Source organism: Mobula hypostoma, chromosome 4 (genome assembly GCF_963921235.1).
Source record: "Mobula hypostoma chromosome 4, sMobHyp1.1, whole genome shotgun sequence".
Classification (NCBI taxonomy): Eukaryota; Metazoa; Chordata; class Chondrichthyes; order Myliobatiformes; family Myliobatidae; genus Mobula; species Mobula hypostoma.
In genome coordinates, this window is record NC_086100.1 from 47990727 (window position 1) to 48009755 (window position 19029).

Genomic DNA, 19029 nt, shown 5'->3' on the forward strand with positions numbered 1-19029 from the left:
CACACTTTATTTTCATTTTTGCATCTCCATTGGGGATGCTAGATATCACAGAAGTTTTAATTCCCAGCAGGGTTCACATTGCAACAATATCACTAATCTCAGATCATTTCCAATTGTGTCTAGTTCATCCATCTCATTATGTATGCTCCTAGATAAATGATCCTTTATTTTATTGTTTTCCCTACTTTGACTTTAATTGCAAGAACACTCTAATGTGTGTATGCTCTGTCATTTCCTATTAGACTTTGATTACCTTTCATCACTCTACTCCATTGCCAGCATATAATAAAAAATGTTCTCTGTTTGCTGCATTAAAAACCATGCAAACCCATCTCCTTCCTGGTTATAATAAGTCCTGAGTATAACAAAACTTAAGGAAGTAAAGAAATTTTTTCAGGAACTACTCCATCTGTTCTCTTTCTGCCACCAGCAATTGTAGACAATTGTGTGGTAATTGCTTTTGGGCAGATGATACATCTGCCCAAATATAAATGGATGTTATGAATTAGATATAAACAGCAATGCTTTGTTTCTCAATTTCAGAGTTATCTCTTTAGGGGAAAGCCATAATATTTTAAAGAATAAAAGTAGAACTGTTCGAAGCCACTCTCCATATCAGCAACACACATGGTAGGAGGAAGAATTCATATTTCAGATCAAAAATTGGACAAAATTCAAAGTTCAAAGTAAAATTTATTATCAGACTACGTATATGTCACTACATACAACCCTGAGATTTTTCTTCTCTGGACATACTCAGCAAATCGACAGAATGGTAACTGTAAACAGGATCAATGAAAATACATAGAAGATAATACCCTGGGCAAATGCAAGTAAATAATGAAAGCATGAAATAACAAGGTAAAGAGTCCTTAAAGTGAGATCATTTATTGTGGGAATGTCTCAATTGATGAGTGTATTTATCCTCTTCTGTTCAAGGCCCTGATGGTTGAGGCTTAGTAACTGTTCTTGAAAACTGGTGGTGCAAATCCTGAGGCACCTGTACCTTCTACCTGATGCAGCATCAAGGGAAATGCATTTCCTGGGTGGTGAGGATCTTTGATGATGGATGCTGCTTTCCCAGGGCAACGTTTCATGCAGATATGCACAATGGTTGGGAGGGCTTTACTCATGATGGACAGGGCCGAATCCACTACCTTTGTATGATTTTCTGCTCAAAGACATTGGTGTTCCCATACCAGGCTGTAATGCAGCCCGTCAACAAACTTTCCACTACACATCACGGCATCCCAGGGCGAGTACTCAGGATGTGCGCAGCACAACTGGCAGGTGTGTTTACGGACATTTTTAATCTCTCCCTCTCCCAGTGTAGACTGCACTCCTGCTTCAATTTATCCACCATTGTCCCTGTACCAAAAAAGACCAAGGTAACACGCCTGAACGACTGACGTCCTGTCACACTCACCTCAATAATAAGCAAATGCTTTGAGAGGCTGGTTCAGCATTACATCTGCAGCCTGTTACCACCCAAACTGGACTCCCTACAATTCGCCTACCGACACAACCAATCGACAGATGATGCAATAGCCACTGCTCCTTACACATCTGGAGAAGAAGGATGCTTATGTGAGAATGCTGTTCTTGGACTACAGTTCAGCATTCAACACCGTAATTCCATCCAGGTTTGACAGGAAGCTCAGAGACCTCAGCCCTGACCCTGCCTTGTGCAGCTGGATCCTGGACTTCCTGTCAGACTGCCAGCAGGTTGTAAGAGTGGGCTCCCTCACCTCCACCCCTCTGACTCTCAATACAGGAGCACCTCAGGGCTGCGTGCTGAGTCCCCTCCTTAACTCCCTGTATACCCATGACTGTATTGCCACCCGCAGCTCCAATCTGTGAATTAACTGTGCCGATGACACTACATTGATTGGGCTTATTTCAAACAATAACGAGGTGGCCTACAGGGAAGAAGTCACCTCTCTGACACAGTGGTGTCAAGAAAACAACCTCTCCCTCAATGTCACAAAAACAAAGGAGCTGGATTACAGGAGGAATGGAGACGGGCTAACCCCTATTGACATCAATGGATCTGGGGTTGAGAGGGTAAACAACTTTAATTTCCTTGGCATCCACATCACCGAGGATGTCATGTGGTCTGTACACACCAGCTGTGTGGTGAAAAAGGCACCACAGCCCATCTTTCACCTCAGACACCTGAGGAAGCTTGCTATGAGCCCCTAATCCTAAGAACTTTCTACAGGGTCACAATTGATAGCATCCTGACTGGCTGCATCATTGCCTGGTATGGGAACTGTATGTCCCTTAATCGCAGGACTCTGCAGAGAGTGGTGCGGACAGCCCAGCGCATCTGTAGTTGTGAACTTCCCATGATTCAGGACATTTACAAGGACAGGTATGTAAAAAGGGCCTGTAAGATCATTGGGGACCCAAGACATCCCAACTATAATCTACGTCAGCTACTATCATCCGGGAAGCAGCATAAAAGCCAGGACCAACAGGCTCCGAGACAGCTTCTTCCACCAGGCAATCAGACTGATGAACTTGAGTGTACTACATTGACTTTTCTATTTATTATAAATTATTAGAAATTGCTATGATTGCACGTTGCACATTTAGATGGAGATGTCATGTAAAGATACTTACTCCTCATGTATGTGAAGGATGTAAGAAATAAAGTCAATTCAAATTCTATAGAAGTTGGTCAAAGCTTTGATGACATGTCAAATCTCCACAGACTCCTAAGGAAGTAGAGGTGTTGTTGTGCTTTCTTCACAAGTACATTGATGTGATGGGACCAGATGTGAATAAGGTACGGATGGCTTGGATAGGTGCCAGGATATAGTGAAGTAAATATAGGAAAGGGTCCGTGAAGGCAAGAGTCCTTAAATGACAGAAGTATGACAGATGGTGGTATATATATATTAAAAAAGGATAGTTATGGACAAACAGTAGATCCAGACGAGTTAGCAAATATTCACACTACAGCCAACCTGTGTGTTATACCGTTCCAGTAATGGAAATTTGAATACATTTTAAAATTTGCTCTCGGAGTTTATATGGAAAATAAGTAAAGAGCCACAAAAAAAAATTCTTTCCAACTCTCATTTCTTGAAAGGTGTGCAGGTGACATACCTTCATGTTACAGAAAATCATAATATTGTGGCGACCCACTTTCTGGCACCCACGAACCGGCTCACAACAGCGCACGCAGGCAGAGGGCCGGCCCCAAAAAGGGCGCCAGGCCATCTTCACCAGCAGGGGGAAAATCCCGTGCGCGGAAAGGGTCTGGGAATATGCATTCCCCACAGCAGTCCCGCCCAGGGAGGGCGGGAACGGGAAGGCGAAGTTTGAATAAATCTCTTTATCGCAACTCCAACTCACCGACTCCGTGTGGTTATTCTAGCGCTGTGTGTAGCACACCGCTACAATATGTATCATTTTCAAGGAACTCAATCCTCCTTCCTCCCATAGAATGCAGGGGTCACGTATACAGAAAAAGATCTAACAATCTAAAGTCATTAAACATAATGTTAAGAGTGGAGTGACAACTGAATGAGTAACCTTTGAGAGACAAGGAGTCATACAGCATAAAAACATGCCCTTCACGTCACCTAGTCTACACCAACCACCATGAACCCAGCAACAACAATCCAACACCAATTCCATTTTTAATCCCCTCACATCCCCATCACTTTACCCCAGGTTCTACTACTCACCTAAACTCTAGGCCCATCTTACAGTGGTCTATTAACCCGCCAACCTGCAAGGCTTTACTAGTGGAAGGGAGCCAGGGCGCTCAAAGGAAACACCCATGATTAAAAGGAGAACTTGAAAACTCTACAGCGCTTCAATGGAGCAGTGAGGTACAACTGTTCTGCCCTTTCCAAAATTCCTGTATATTATAGTGTCCCAACTGTGCTACCATCCTGATATTTTATTTCCTCCAGTCTGAAATAGTGTCACAGCATATGTCGCACAAAATTAGAGAGCTTTGGCAGATGATGAAGAGATGGCAGTGAAGAACAATACTTGGCTGATTTACAAAACCATAAAACAGAACAGCATTTAACAGCTTTGGAATAACAACTTAGCTGTTATTGGAAACATCATCACACGGTTTTAATTCAAGTATTAAATGCCATGAAAGCAATAATGTTAAAGTTAAGATGGATTTGTTTAACTTATTCATCCATATATTTCTGATTATAGATTTACAAGATGTTCCTGGCCTACCCCTTTTAACTTAAAAATTCCAATAGGTATATTCTGTGACAAAAGGAAATCTAATAATCACCTACATGCCCACAGCCAGTTGCTAGTCAATATTTCACATTGGAACAGAGCACATAGAAATGCTGAGTGTGAACAACTTCAGGCTTTGATGTTCTAATATCAAATATCTCACCTATGTTGAATATAGGCATCCGTTAGTCTTGTGAGACCATGGATTTGCGCCTTGGAAGGTTTCCAGGGTGCAGGCCTGGGCAAGGTTGTATGGAAGACCAACAGTTGCCCATGCTGTAAGTCTCCCATCTCCACGCCACAGATGTTGTCCAAGGGAAGGGCACTAGGACCCATACAGCTTGGCACCAGTGTCGTCGCAGAGCAATGTGCCTTGCTCAAGGACACAACACGCTGCCTCAGCTGAGGCTCGAACTGGCGATCTTCAGATCACTAGACCGACGCCTTAACCACTTGGCCACATAGATATGTTGAATAGATATTTGTATGAATTCATATATCTAGTAGTGGAAATTGCCCTCCGGTTATTCTCAGAATCAGAATCAGGTTTAATATCATAGACATATTTTGTGAAATTTGTTGACTATGCAGCAGCAATGCAATGCAATACATAATAACAGAGAAAAAAACTGAATTACAGTAAGTGTATATATAAAGTAGTTAAATAAGTAGTGAAAATAGAAATGAAAAAGTAGTGAGGTGGTGTTAGTGAGTTCAGTGTCCATTCAGAAGTCGCATGATAGAGGGGAAGAATTGTTCAGGCTTCTGTACCTCCTTCCAGAGGGTAGCAATAAGAACAAGGCATGACCTGGATGATGGGGTCCTTAATGATGGAAGCTACCTTTTTGAGGCATCGCTCCTTAAAGATGGACTGGATACTACAGAGGCTAGTTCTCATGATGAAACTAAGTTTACAACTCTCTGCAGCATACTTTGATCCTGTGCAGTAGCCCCCTGCACCCCCACCCCATAACTAGACAGTGATGCAACCAGTTAGAATGCTCTCCATAACACATTTGTAGAAATTCGCGAGTGTTTTTGGTGACATACCAAATCTCCTCAAACTCCTCATGAAATACAGCCGCTGTCATATCTTCTTTGTAGCTGCATTGATATGTTGGTCCAGGTTAGATCCTCAGAGATACTGACACCCAGGAACTTGAAATTGCTCACTCTTTCCGCTTCCGACCCCTCTATGAGGACTAGTTCGTGTTTCCTCATCTTTCCCTTTTAGAAGTCCACAAACAGTTCCTGGTCTTCACTGACATTGAGTACAAGGTTGTTGCTGTGACACCATTCAACTATTTTATCTACCTGGCTCCTGTATGCCATCTTGTCACTATCTGAAGTTCTGCTAACAATGGCTGTGTCATCAGCAAATTTATAGATGGCATTTGAGCAGTGCCTAGCCACACAGTTATGGGTATAGAGAGAGTAGAACTGCAGGCTAAGCTCACATCCCTAAGGTGTATCAGTTTTTATTGTCATCAGGGTGGAGGTGTTGTTTCTGGTTTGCACAGATAGTGGTTTACAGGTTAGGGAGTCGAGGATCCAGTTGCAGAAGGAGGTACAGAGGCACAGGTTCTGGAGCTTTTCAATCAGAACTGTAGGAATAATTGTTTTAAATGCTGAGCTGTAGTCAATAAGCAGTATCTTGACTTAGGTATTTGTATTGTCCAGATGATCCAAGGTCATGTGGAGAGCCAATGAGATTATGTCTGCTGTAGACCTTTTGTGGCAATAGGCAAATTGCAGTGGATCCAGATCCTTGTTGAGACAGGACTTAATTCTAGCCATAACCAACCTCTCAAAGCACTTTATCATCATAGATGTAAGTTCTACTGGACAATAGTTGTTAAGGTATTGTTGTTGGTTAAGTGAATAAGTTAATAGTTGTTAAGTTCACCCTGCTCTTCTTAGGTATTGGTATAATTTCCAACTGTAGCAACGAGGGAATGCAAATATCTTTGAAAACTCCCACTAGCTGGTTGGCACAGGTTTTCAAAGCCCTACCAGGTACTCCATCAGGGCCTGACGCCTTGTGAGGATTCACCCTCTTGAAAGACAGCCTGATATTGGCCTTTGAGACAGAGATCACAGGGTTACCAAGTGCTGCAGGGAGTTGCATAGTTGTGGTTTTATTCTCCCTTTCAAAGCCAGCATAAAAGGCATTGAGCTCCTCTGGTAGGGAAGCATCACTGTCATTCATAATGTTAGGTTTCACTTTGTAGTAAGTAATGGTCTGCAAACCCTGTCAGAGTTGATGTGCATCTGACTTCACCTCCAACCTCATTTGGAATTGTGGAGGACTATTTCAAGGGCTAAGAAACAACTTGTATCTGGTTTTCTTATACAGACCTGGGTCACCGGACTTGAATACCACAGATCTAGCCCTTAGCAGATCATGAACCACCTGGTTCATCCATTGCTTTTGAGTGGGTATGTTCAGTAAGTTCAAAGGTTTCAATGAAGTAGGTGACAGCTGTGGCATATTGTTTCAGACTCGAAGATGAATCTCTGAATATAGTCCAGTCCACCGATTCAAAGCAGTCCTGTAAGTGCTCCTGCAACTCCCTTGTCCAAACCTTCTTGGTCCTCACTACTGGTACTGCAGTCTTTAGTCTCTGCCTAAACTCAGGAAGTAGAAGTGCAGCCAGATGATGAGACTTTCTAAAGTGTGGGTGTGGGACTGCATGCTAATCACTCTTGATGGTGGTGTAACAGTGGTCTCATGTGTTAGTTCCTCTGGTACTCCAAGTGTTTTGTTGACAATAATTACTTAGAGACCTTTTCAAGCTGGCCTGCTTCCCCATAATGATGAAGAAGGCATTGGGATGTGCCGTTTCATGCCTATTGATTACATCACTCAGTTCGTCTAGAGCCTGTTTGACATCGGCCTGAGGCGGGATCTACACCACTACCAAGATGATGGCTGAAATCATCTTCTTGATAAATCAATGGCATACACCAAAAATTATCATCCATCAATTTTGATAGATAAAGAAAAAAGCAGGGGCGGTGAATGTGCAGCTTCCTGCTATTTGACTGCTCGGATTGATTCTGTTGAGGTAACTGGCAATGGTGACTCAATCTTCAGTTGCACAAATTTGTGCTTCTTAACCTATGAAAAGTATTGAGATTGTATCCCCAGGAAAGCAATGGGAAAGGGAAAATGGTTGGGGGAAACAGAAATATTCCGGAATTGCACAAGTTCCCTCCAACTGGCACAACTCCACCCAACAGTTACTCCCACTCTGTTGTGCATATTTCTGGAAATTACGATGTCCGTAATGTTTTTTTGACATCTGTTTTCACTGTTGATTTTGTTGTACAAATTTATTTTGGTGAATCTAAGGAGATTAGTGACTTTGTTTCTAATCATTTTGTATTTAGTACCAACTTAAATATTGTTTGTTTTCTTTTGCTTTCTGTAAGGGGAATTTTTCAGCTTAATAAGATACAGCAGTTCAATTGTAATCCAGAATTTATGTTTAGAGCCACATCTAAATGTCTGTGGTTAAATAAGATACTTTAATTGCTGGGGTAAAATAGCTCAGAGCTGACAACACACAGTATCAGTGGAAACAGTGAGCAGTATATTGATGAGACTATAAGGTAGGATTACACACTTCCTACCCAATTGTCTGACTTGGGAACCAAATAAACTTCGACAGGATGAGAATAGGACAGAAGGATTGACATCAAGAAAAACTGTAAAACCATCTCATCTTGAAAGACTAGAATCATAGAGAATTTATAACACAGAAGGAAACAATTTAGCCTAACATATCTGTGCAGGTCAAAAGGAGCAACAGGCACTAAGTCCATTAACCTGTAGGTCAAGGCTCTTCATATGCAGGTAACTTTCAAATGTGGTAAGGGTTTCTGTCAGTAATATCCTTTAAAGAAGGGAGTTCCGAGCTCTTTTTCCATTTTGATTGAAAAATGGGTCTTATTTTGCCTCCAAACTGATCTAAACTGATTTATTTAAATCTCTCTACTCTGTTCCTGCCAAAGGAAAGTCCTTCTTCTACCAACTGCAAGTTCCTCATGATTCTATATGCTTCAGCTATTTCCCCTCAACCTCTTTTATTCCGAAAACATATTGGTTGGTCGGTTAATTGTTCACATGGGTGAAATTCACAGTGTGAACTGGTAGGCCGGCAGGGCTTGTTGTCATGCTGTATCTCTAAATAAATAAATATTATTTTTAAAATCCTGAAACAACTTTGGCTTGTAACAAAATTTTCCACAAAGCAACAAATTTTAATCTGTAAACATCCTTGTAAATTTTCTCAATATCACATCTTTCTTTAATGTGGTAACTAGGACAGTATGTTGTACACAAACTGTGGCAAAACTAGTGCTACATCTGCTCTCTAGCTTCATGTTCTATGCCCCAGCTAATAAAAGACAGCATCCTTTATACTCTCTCGACAACCTTACCCTGCTGCTTTAAAGTACACTCAAAAATTCCTCTTTGTCTTCACCTTTCAAATTCTTACCAGTCAAAGTACATTGTGTCGCCTTGTTGTACCATACCAAATGCACATTTCTCAGGATTATTTTCAATTTGAGACTCTTCTTTCTACCCAGCTGATCGAACTTCCTGTAATTCAGATTTTTTCTCAGCATTGTCAACCACATGGCAAATTATTACAGCAAATACAAACTTCTTTTCTCATTTAAGTTGAATAATTTTGAAGAAAATTCAACCAGTGAAGAAAAATGACAACAGAAGTCCTGACGAGATGAAGTTAGAAGCCTCTAAAGAGCAAAACTGCTTGTTATCCAACATAGTTCATCAATAAGAGATATAATGCAAACAAATAAATATCTAACAGTGACATTTTTAAAAGTCTGTTTTCCCCCAGCATTTATTTATTTATTTATTTGGCGATGCAGCACAAAACAGGCCCTTCTGACCAAACAAGCGACAACACCCAGCAAACCACTTACTTAACCATAATCTAGTTACAGGGCAATTTACTATAACCAACTAGCCTAGTAACCGGTACATCTTTAGAATGTGGGAGGAAACTGGAGCAACTGGACAAAACCCATGCACTCAGGAGAAGGAGTTACAAACTTTTTAAAGATGGTGTCAGAATTAAACTTTGAACTCTGACACCCCGAGCTAACCACTTTGTTGTTTGCATGGTGTTATACATGGGTCACAGAATCAGACACAAGTGGAACTGATTCATTATTGATCTGTAAAGCCTCTTTGGTGTTATAATATTAGTTTCCTGCTATACATTGACTACAGCTCAGTATTCATCACTATCATCCCCTAAAATTCATCACTAAACTCCAGTCTTGGCACCCTCCCACGCAACTGGATCCTCAATTTCTTCACTGGCAGACTACAGTCAGTACAGATTGGCAACTTCTCCACTCACACTCACCAACAGCACAGGTGCATCACTGGGCTGTCTGCTCAACCTCCTGCTGTAACCACTTCATATATATGACTGTGTGTGACAAATACAGCTCCAATGTCGAACTTAACACTATCTGCGACACCACTGTTGTCAGAATCAAAGATGAATCAGAATATAGAAGGTTGACTGAAAATGTGGTTTTCTTCAAAATTATTCAACTTAAATGAGAAAAGAAGTTTGTATTTGATGTAATAATTTGTAACAACAACCTCCCGTACAATGTCAGTAAAACCAAAGAGCTGATTATTGACTACAGGAGGAAGAAGCAGAGATCCATGAACCAGTCCTCATTAGGGGAATGGAGGTGGAGAGGATCAGAACCTTTAAGTTCCATGGCTTTAGCATATCAATGGATCTGTTCTGGGACCTGCACTGAAGTGTCATCACAAAGGAGACATGACATCGCCTTTACATTCTAAGGGATTTACATAGATTCAGCTTGTCTCCGAAAGCTTTGACCAACTTCTATAGATGGAGAGTAGAGAATATCCTAACTGCTTACATCACAGCCTGGTATGACATCACCAATCCCAGGAATGGAGAATACTACAGAAAGTGATAAATACAGACCATTCCATCACAGGCAAAACCCTCCCCACCATTGACTATATTTACATGGAGTGCTGCCACAAGACAGCCACATCCATCATCAAAGGCTCCCACCAACCAGGCCATGCTCTCTTCTCACTGCTACCATCAAGCAGGTGGTTCAGAAGCCTTTGGTCCCAGACCACCAGGTTCAGGAATAGTTTTACCCTACACCATCCATCCATCGTGATCCATCTTGGATAATTCCATTCACCATCATTTCAGTAAACTGATTCTTCCCTCTCATTGCTGTCAATAAATGTCAGTTTCTATATACGAGGGGTGATTGATAAGTTCGTGGCCTAAGGTAAAAGGAGTCAATTTTAGAAGACCTAGCACATTTATTTTTCCTACATTTACACACTTAGTCCAGCGGTTATGGAGCATACAGAGCCCTTCTTTGTAGAAGTCGGTGTCTTGGACCTCCAGAAGTGGTCCACAGCAGGGATGATTGATACGTTCGTGGCCTAAGGTAGAAGGAGATGAGGTATTAACTTTAAACTTTCTGCATTTTTACTCAAAGAGTTGAACTGCACATGCATGTAACGAGAACTGTATAACTCATCTCCTTCTACCTTAGACCACGAACTTGTCAATCACCCCTCGTACAATAGCCTGCTGATTCAGCAAGGCCAATTTAGCATAAGCATCCAAAAATTAATTTCTAATCCAAGGTCTGTGCATCTGAACTAAACTCTGTTCCACTGTAATTTTTTTTAAATTGTAAAGTCACTGAGTGCCAACTTCTGCAAAATAAAATGTTGGTCAAATAAAATGTTTACAAGCAATGGTTCCTTAATGGCAAGGCAGCATCTTCAGAGGTTTTTCACTCTTAATAAAAATTTGCTTTGCCTATAGGAACTTTTCTGACTTGCTATCATTGCCAAATTTTTCTTATGAATTTTATTTTCAATTGCTAATTCATTTAACAACAGCAAAATGGTCATTCAGACACATGTTTTAAAAGATTTAATATGTTGAACATACCTTAGATTTAAAGAAGAAAATGTCTTAATTTTGGAAGTAACAGAGCACATATTTCTAGTTATTTTTAAAACTTTATTTACAAAGTGTTTACAGATTCATGGCAATATAGTCATATGAATTACAAGGAACGAAGAACCCAGTGCAGGGCTTTCGGCTCACAATGTTCTGCTGATATTTTAACCTACAATCAATCCTTCACTTCCCTCCCACATTGCCCTCCATTTTTCTTTCATCCATTTGCATCTCCTGAATGTCTCTATTGTATCTGCATCTACCACCACCCCTGGCAGTGCATTCCATGCACCCACCATTCTCTGTGTAAAAAACCTACCTCTGACACCCCCCTATACTTTCCTCCAATCACCTTAAAGCTAAGCCCCTTCTATTAGCCATTTCTGCCCTGGGGAAAAGTCTCTGACTGTATACCTGATATATGCCTCTTATCATTTTATACAGCTCTATCAAGTCACCTCTCATTCTCCTTCTCTCAAAGAGAAAAGCCCTAGCTTGATTAATCTATCCTGTTAAGATATGCTCTCTAATCTAAGAAGTATTTTGGTAAATCCTTTCTGCACCACCTCTAAAGCTTCCACATCCTTCCTATAATGAGGTGACCAGAAATGAACAAAATACTCCAAGTTTGGTCTGATCAGTTTTATAGAGCTCCAACATTACCTCACATCTCTGGAACTCAATCCACATGAAGGCCAAAACACTATATGCCCTCTTCACCACTCTACCAACTTGCACCTTGAGGGATCTTTGAATATTAACCCCAAAATCCCTCTGTTCCTTCACACTGTTAAAAGTCCAGTCACTCATCTTGTTTTCTGCCTTTATGTTTGACCTTCCAAAATGAATCAGTTTACACTTTTCCATATTGAATTCCATCTGTCAAATTTTTATATTTGCAAGTTGTTAGCTCAGGGTGGTGCAGATTGGTGATAATATGCCTCTTCACTGACGATCAACACTAGCACACCTCAGAGGTGTGTGCTTAGCCCACTGCTCTACTCTCTATATCCTCATGACTGTGTGGCTAGGCATAGCTCAAATGCCGTCCATAAATTTGCTGATGACATAACTACTGTTGGTAGAATCTCAGATGGAGATGAAAGGGCATACAGGAGGAGAATATATCAGCTGGTTGAGTGGTGTCACCACAACAACCTTCCACTCAACATTAGTAAGATGAAAGAGCTGATTGTGGACTTCAGGAAAGGTAAGATGGGGGAACACAAACCAATTCTCATAGAGGGATCAGAGAGAGTGAGCAATTTCAATTTCCTGGGTGTGAAGATCTCTGAGGATCTCACCTGCTCCCAACATATCAATGCGGCTATAGAGAAGACAAAGCAGTGGCTATATTTTATTAGGAATTTGAGGAGATTGGTTTGTCTACTATAACAGTCGAAAACTTCTATAGAAGTAATGCGAAAAGCATTCTGATGGGCTTCATCACAGTCTAGTATGGGGGGGGGCTACTGCGCAGGATCAAAAGAAGCTACAGAAAGTTGTAAAATTAGTCAACTCTATCTTGGGTACTGGCCTCATAGTATCCAAGACATCTTCAAGGAACAGTGCCTCAGAAAGGCGGTGTCCATTATGAAGGGCCCCCATTATCCAGAACATGCCCTCTTCTCATTGATACCATCAGAAAGTAGGTATAGAACCCTAAAGACGCACACTCAGTGATTCAGGAACAGCTTCTTCCACTCTGCCATCCGATTCCCAAATAGACATTGAACTCTTGAACTCTACCTCATTATTTTATATTATTTCTGTTTTTGCACTATTATATATATTGATTTACTTTTTCACTTTTTTTCTTCTATATTATATATTGCATTGAACTGCTGCTACTAAGTTAGCAAATTTTATGACAGATGCCAGTGATAATAAACGTAATTCTGATTCTGAAGCCTTCGCTTATAAGTAAAAACTTATGCCTTCATAATTGTGTGTAAATTAAAATGTATTTATACAACAATGGAAATAAGGGCAAATGAAAGCTTTAGAACTCTTCCTGAGCAAATTTAGGATTTAATTGATTGGTTTAAGTTGTACCTAATTTTTCTGGCCTCTAGAGGCACAGATGATTTTGTATGAACATCAGTTCCTATGCACAAGCTGTTTTTTATATCATGTCCTGGATGGGCCAGTTTTTTAGTTGGAAATACTATGTTTAAGTTTTTCTTTGTGCTGCAAGTTACTCTTGTTTACACTGCATATTTACGGAATGTTGATTATGTGTAGTACCTAGCTTAATACTGGTTATGAGAATAATCGACAGTGTTAGTATATTCAAATGCATGACAATTCTGTACCAAATTTAATAAGTATTTTACTTGACTCTTTGTAGTTTCACAGAAAAGAGTTCTCATTAAGTACCCTGGAAAAAGCTTCCATCTTGGGTAATTTTGAAAGACTGTTTAGCTCGCTGCGCTGTTGTGTACATACACACACAATGAGGGCAGTAGACTAATAGTGATTGGATTTCATATGTATTACTGATGAATTCTGTACTTTGCTTCTCTACATCCATACCAAACAAGGACTTAGTAATTTATTAGACACCATTAAATTAATCAAATCAGTAATAACAGTTGCACAGGCTTTATCACCCATACCCCTTTCCTCCATTCTATTTCAGAGAATGAAATCATTATTATTAAATCAAAGTATCATAAGTCTAACACTTTTCAGGGGTTTGAATTTGCTGTCTTGAAAAATCCCTTTGTAGCCCCCCCTGGCCACCCTCAGGGTCGCTCGGCTCGCTGTCGTCTAGGGAAACAGCCTCGGCCCCGGCAAACTAGGTAATTCGTTTGTGTGGATGCTGTGTGAGGTACTCCACCCCACCCAAATAACAGACAATACACCAGATGCAATTAAATGATTTACAATTTGTAGGTATTACTGGAACTATATAATTAAAAGAGAATAAAATATAAAAGGAAAATAAAAGGCGCCACACTTATCAAAATTCAATCTCTTCGTGCACAAAACCCGTTGGAGCTCAAGGACCTTCTTCTTCACCCTGCGACCCCCTCGGACCACCTCGACAGGCTGCCTGGGACCAACAACGGTGATCGACCAGACACTCCACATTAGTCCATCTCCATCTCCTCGTCGAACGTCCCGCTCGGGGTCCGACCCCGTTAGCGGACTCATAGCACCTCGTCCATCCTCTGTCTCGCTCTCCCGCCTTCTCCCCCAAAACCCCGCGCATACAGTATCTTCAAATACACCAAAACCATAACAACTATCCCAATTGGTTAATAGCACTCTCTTTCACACTCTAAAAGAAAAACAAGCTGCTAGCACAAACTTTCTCAGCGTTTAACACAGCAAAGCTGCAGTCCCCAGATTAACATAACAAAGACGCCATTTTAATTAGCCTCCGCAGTAAGATAAAAGTCGAAACCCCCTTAAACTCTCCCCCCACCAAATAAAGTCATGTCCTCATGACTTCTAAATAACTCACCAACCAGTCCTGCAGACACACAACACACACATACACAGATACACACAGTGACAGTGCTCCCCAAACAGTGGACCTTACTCCCGTCCCACGGGCGCTGCAAAGGCCAACCTATCTGGGAGCTTCTTAACCCTCCAAGACCTCCGTAGCCCCTCACCTAAACCCAAAAGGCTCAGACACTACTAGGGATACCTCGGGCCTGCTTGCCAACTCCTCTCTCACTCAGGCTACCACTACAGCTCGGAGTCCCCAGTCCTGTGTCCGGGCCCCGCCTCTCCTCCTTCCTGATCCTGCCATAACTCAGACTGCCCACAGCTAGCCCTCCCCACTACACCTGACTCAGTGGGAGAAGGGCCAAAGGTCTCTTCCTCAATCACGGGGAAGTTAACGAAAGGCAGCATGTACCACATGTGCAGCACATCATCCTTTGAACCCGTATCCTTCCTTATTCCCTCGATCGGTAGCTGCTGTTCAAGTTTCTCCAAACTGAAACATTTAGCCGGGGCTACCCCTTCAGCCTCCTGCAGTCGAGACGTCAGCTTCTACGGGGACTTCTTCAACTCTCGCCACAGCCTCAGCAGTTCCGACTCAGGGTTCCTGGCCATCTCAATCTGGGATGCAGTTACCCCACCAGCTTCTTCCTCCCTGACCTGAAAAGCAGCAGTTAAAGAATGTTCAGCCTCCGGTTGTATCTTCCTGAGGACGTCTTCCAGGTCAACTTTCAGTTTTTCCACTTCATTTAAACTCGCGATAGCCATTTTCAGGTTCCTTTCAAGCGTCCGCCTCCCTTTTCTGAGATCTGTCCTCCATTTCTTTACCTCCCTGGGAGTGTAGTCAAACTCCCCTCCCTGGGCTCTTGGTTTTCTGTTGACCTTAGTCAGAACACTTCCATGATCTTCCCCAACTTGCAAGTCTTCCAATCTGTTCTGAATCGACGTCTTGAGTTTCTGCTGATCCCTTCGAAGGTGGGTCATTGTTTCTTCTCGCCGGATTAATTCATCAGTACATGACCGCAGTGCGGTGCAAATCCCCTCTCTTCCCTGTGTCTCATTCAGATTGACGACCTGGGTTTCCATCCCCCGGTCCACCACCGTCTGTCCCAACACCAGGAAGTTCAACTGGTATGTCGGGTCATTTTCCTCACATTGCACCAAACTCCTCCAGCCAAAAACTCCTCCACATTTGACACTTCGCTTCGGTTGCCCGGGCTCAGCCACTCGCCTCGCCTCATGGTCCCCCCAGGCGAATCCAAGCTCTAGGCGGTCATCCACAAATGTCAAAACTCCACACACCTTCACTTCCCCCATGGTCTTCCTCATGCCCCGCAGGAAGGATGCAGGGGCTCCGGATATGCCCTTGGGCATCTTTTCGGATCGGAAGAATCCTATGGAACTAGTAATGGCCATCTTCAGCTCAACAGCCGCACTCCTCAGGATCTGGCAACATCCACCCCTCAGATGCAGCACATTAAACCACATCGCATAATCCACACACACGCTGCCTTCATCTTCCACGCCACTAGGGTCCAGTTGCCGCGACCTCTCTCTCACTGAGGTGTCTTCAGCGGTCAACTCCCCTCCCTCGTGGTAGTTCGGAGCATCTACTAAGAGGGTCTCACCCTCAGCTACTTTCCCCAAGCCACACCACCGCCGGGTCTCGTTTAAATTCAGTACCGGTTCAAGGCTGCTACACACGTCCTCAGAAGCAACTCGACACGCTGGGTGCCCAGAAAATGCCTCCATGAACTCCAGGGTCATTAACCAATCATTGTCATCTGGGTAACTACTGCCACTAGTACCCAAAGTCTCCAGTGCCCTTGTGGTTGTCAAGGATAAATGCTTCAGACACCGGTTGTAAAACGAACTGTACAACAACTTGATCTGTGCCCCGGAGTCAAGGATAGCTTTAGCATCGCTTCCCTCTATCCATAACGACACCCTGGGGCGTTGTCCCTCTAAGCCTTCAGGAATAGGGTCTTCTCCTTTCGGAAGTACATTGGTACATTGCTGGGAACATGCTTCCCCAGAGACCCCAAGCTGTTCCCCCACTGGGCCTTCACTAAGTTTCTCGATCCCTCTCCGATCAGCTGAACAACTGAAGGAGGGGCTGATCCCCTGAAATGATCCCCCTAGCACTGCAAGCAATTTAGCCGCCCTCCTAGCCAGAGAAGACACACTGAAAACTTTCCCCCCCTTTCAAATAACTGACAGCTGTTACTACGGTGTAAGTGAACCTGACAGCTCTAACACCGTCACCAGCCCGCCTACTCAAACTTTCAACCAATCCCTGTCACTCTCCCTCAACTGAGCACTGCCACTCATCTAACAACTGAGAGGTCTGCTCCGCCCATGTCTCGCACGTCTCTGCCCCTCTTCGGGTGGACACTATCCCAAGTGCCAGGCGGAGCCTGCCAGAGCTAGAACATTTATTCGCAGACCCTACCTCCAAATCAGATCACTCTTCCCTCTCTCTCCCAACCACATGGGCAGCCCTGAGTGCCACCTCTAACTCGTCAATGCTACTCGAACAAAGACCTCACCCACCACGCATACAGCAATCACCAGCAAATAACCCACAGAGACACACATTACAGATTTAAACAGGGCACCCACACAGCATACCAGCAGACTCAATCCTGGACAAAGCCCACACAATGTAGCCCCCCCGGCCACCCTCAGGGTCGCTCGGCTCGCTGTCGTCTAGGGAAACAGCCTCGGCCCCGGCAAACTGAGTAATTCGTTTGTGTGGATGCTGTGTGAGGTACCCCACCCCACCCAAATAACAGACAATACACCAGATGCAATTAAATGATATACAGTTTATAGATATTACTGGAACTATATAATTAAAAGAGAATAAAATATAAAAGGAAAATAAAAGGCGCCACACTTATCAAAGTTCAATCTCTTTGTGCACAAAAACCGTTGGAGCTCAAGGACCTTCTTCTTCACCCTGCGACCCCCTCGGACCACCTCGACCGGCCGCCTGGGACCAACAACGGTGGTTGACCAGACGCTCCACGCTAGTCCGTCTCCGTCTCCTCGCCGAACGTCCTGCTCAGGGTACGACCCCATTAGTGGACTCATAGCACCTCGTCCATCCTCTGTCTCACTCTCCCACCTTCTCCCCCAAAACCTCGCGCATACAGTATCTTCAAATACACCAAAACCATAACAACTATCCCAATTGGTTAATAGCACTCTCTTATCACACTCTAAAGAAAAACAAGCTGCTAGCGCAAACTTTCTCAGCGTTTAACACAACAAAGCCACATTCCCCAGATTAACATAACAAAGACGCCATTTTAATTAGCCTCTGCGGTAACATAAAAGTCGAAACCCCCTTACACCTTAAATCTTACTAAATGGCATAAAAAGAAGGATCTTACAATAATGGGTTCCAAATATCAATCCTTTTTAACACCCTCCATTTTTGGGGTCAAGATGGTTTGACGAATTTTAATAAGTCAGTGGTATTTCTCAATTTTTATCCTTTGGATCACAGGTCGGGTTGATTGCAAGAACGTCATCCCCATTATATCACTACTGGGACCTGGAACCGTACCTTCAAGAGTTTTAAGAGCATCCCACTTCCAATTTACACCAATGAGACAGATTTCATGACACATGCCAGTGATAATAAACCTGTTTCTGATTCTGATTCTGAATAAACCTTTGTTATTTGCTGATTTGATGCATGAGCTAAATATTGGCCTTATTATTACATTTGTATTGCAGCTCCAGAACTGAAATATGCAGATCTGTAGGGGATATTTCAAATCTGCAGGGGCCTTATATTGTGACTAGCCAACGTCCTCCTGTTATTGAGTAAAGGACCAGTGTCTCCTTAAAAATAACCTTCTCCAAAATATACTCATAACATGCTTTGAAGTTGCTATTTATCAACGTAACCCTTTTTTAAAATCTATTGATTTTGCTTTCTTGTTCTTTTTTCTTTTACCATTCTTGCTAATAATTAATTTACCAATAATGGAGATAGTTTTCTTCTGTAATTTCATCGACACAAGAGATTCTGCAGATGCTGGAAATTCAGAGCAGGACACACAAAATGCTGGAGGATTTCTCAGCAGGCCAGGCAGCGCCAATAGAGAGGAATAAACAGTTGATATTTTGGGCTGAAATCCTTCATCAGGACTGGAAAGAAAGGGGGAAGAAGCCAGAATAAGAAGGTGCAGGTTGGGGTAGAAGGGAAGGAGTACAAGCTGGTAACTGATTGGTGAAACCGGATGAAGGGAAAAGTAGGTAGGTAGGAGAGGAGAATCAAAGTGAGAACAAGGTGGCAGCA

General features: G+C 42.6%; 1 long non-coding RNA gene across 1 annotated transcript in view; it reads left to right on the forward strand.

The window, feature by feature from the left end:
* LOC134344779 (uncharacterized) overlaps positions 1-18362 on the forward strand; it is a 53429-nt gene extending 35067 nt beyond the window's left edge. Inside the window, exon 5 of the long non-coding RNA XR_010017520.1 lies at positions 18229-18362. This is a non-coding gene — a long non-coding RNA (uncharacterized LOC134344779). The remainder of the gene's footprint in view (positions 1-18228) is intronic.
* Positions 18363-19029: the final 667 nt, after the last annotated feature.